Genomic DNA, 2,135 nt, shown 5'->3' with positions numbered 1-2,135 from the left:
GACCTAAGAGAGGCACAAAAACGCACAGAATCATCTGACTAACAGAACCACCTACCATAAACTCCTAAAATTATGACCACTCACAAAGTATGTCATTTGCCTGATCAATTCAAAATACAGAAAGTCAGAGAGGTAAAGCCTTCAATGAACTACATTACTACTGCAAAGATGAAGCAGTTTTACTTTTCAAAACACTTTCCATACTAAGATACTATTCAGAGGAGTCAAAAATCCCCAAAATGTTACAGCCAACAGAAAACTGAATAAGAGAGAGAAAGACAAACATTCAAGAAGTCATAAACCTTAAAGGGTACATACTCAGAAGGTTCCTGTAAACACAGGAAACGTGACTACCAAACATTTGTACACATGAAATATTGGTCATTTAATTTTCAACCAATTACATCTTAAGTTTAACTATATACACAATGTTGTCCAGCTTAGTGTAAACAGGTACACTTATGAAAACTAAAATTTTAAACAGTATATAGCACAAAAGAAAGAATGATTCATGCTCATTCTACAAATATTTCAGGATATTTATTCTAGTTTTTCACCAGCCGACCGTACTGAAACGGCAAAGAACAACAAAAAGATACTATAAAACCGGTAATCTTAGGCACGCGAGAAAAAATAAATAAAACTACAAACTGTGCACAAAATTTACTGAAATAGCAACAGTATTCTCGGTGATACATATAGGCTAAAATGAAAGAGGAAAAGCTGAATGCCGGAAACGCCATCTTGTTGCAGCTGTGGGCCCAACAATTAGAAAATCATTCAACCAAGAAATTTCACTCCACTTTACATGAAGAAGCACAGAATTTTACAGAATTGCTGCCAACACAGTCTTCTCTCATAAAATGAAACTGTCACTACAAATGTAAGCACTTTTCAGTAATGCATTTTTGTACAAAACAGCGGAAATGCATACAAACGCCCCAATCTTTCAAAAGCAGTAAAAAAGATAACATTGCGACTCCTTCACCAAATCTGATTAATCTTTTATGATTTCCTGAGGCAAATATCTGTTTTCGATGGTTATTCTCTCTCTACTAAAACTCACCAAAATGCAAAAGTACCATATTAAGCCATTCTAAAATAGTCCATTCGTTTAGCTAAACTGTCAACTGCATTTCGGGCGTAATGTACTTTTAGTACCCCCACGGATGCGCAGTAGCAAACCCCACCCACGCCCACTACCTGATCACGCCCCCAAAGTGACGCGATTAGTACGTAATGAATATTCATGAAGTGATCGCTTTGATAGGATTGGGATGAGTTAAAGAGATTAGATAAATAGGATCCAGTATATACGGAATTATAAGTAACAGTACTACAGGAGTTGTGCGGGGGGGTTAAAAGAATCTACGAGTGACCGTTGAGGCGAAAGAAAATGGGGCCAGTAATTTACTAGCAGTCGTTGAGTTTGTCAAGCCACAGGAGAATAAACCCTAAAATCTGTAACAGAATATGTTTGGAAATGAGCTGGAAGTGCCTTACTGCGACTGTCCTATATGGATCATCAACAGACTTGGTTGTTACTATCGTTCAGAAAAGTTGATATATATATATATATATATATATATATATATATATATCGGCTTTTCATATACACACACACATATATATATTTGCACACACACATCCAGGAGTGTTGATTTACATTGAAGGGGTTGGGGGTAGTTGACATAATGCAGGTTAGGCAGGCCAAGAATGAAAATAACGTTATACTATTTATGTTTGCCTCTTTTTCCCTGTTGGCTCAGGGATCAGGTCAGGACAATGTGATGCAGGTAGGTTGTACTAAAAACCCTAACATAAACTCTTACCTGTTTTTCACTCTGTTACTAAGTATCCTCTCTCCTTTGAGTGTACTGGCCCATTAGATCCCCAAAGGCAGGAACTGGTCATGTACGGAAGGATATAATCCATCTAGCCATTGGCACTTATTATTTTGTTTTTAACTTTATTATCTAGTTATGGCTATTGGTGTGTATCTTGCATTTCCACCCCTTGGATGATTACCTGCTTCCTTCCACCCATGGATTAATTCTGGCTACAACACTACATTCTGCTTGGCAAAAACTTTGCTATGTGCTGTTGATGCCAGCCACAATGCTATTCACTGCTTT

At 37.2% G+C, this 2,135-nt stretch overlaps 1 protein-coding gene across 3 annotated transcripts in view; it reads right to left on the bottom strand.

Annotated features, from left to right (window-relative positions):
• Positions 1-1,191, bottom strand: part of GNB1 (G protein subunit beta 1) — a 1,803,552-nt gene extending 1,802,361 nt beyond the window's left edge. The window contains exon 1 of one of the 3 annotated variants that reach the window (XM_044062129.1): positions 1,067-1,191. The gene's annotated coding sequence lies outside the window, so the exon portion shown is untranslated. Of the gene's footprint in view, positions 1-988; positions 1,008-1,066 lie in introns of those variants that run through there. The other 2 variants (XM_044062128.1, XM_044062130.1) reach the window with 2 other exon arrangements.
• Between the last annotated feature and the right edge of the window lie 944 nt (positions 1,192-2,135).

This window comes from Protopterus annectens, chromosome 2.part1 (genome assembly GCF_019279795.1).
Source record: "Protopterus annectens isolate FY-2018-M chromosome 2.part1, PAN1.0, whole genome shotgun sequence".
In the NCBI taxonomy this organism is placed as follows: domain Eukaryota; kingdom Metazoa; phylum Chordata; order Ceratodontiformes; family Protopteridae; genus Protopterus; species Protopterus annectens.
Note: the sequence above shows the minus strand (reverse complement) of the source record. Positions and strands in the feature narration are given on the sequence as shown.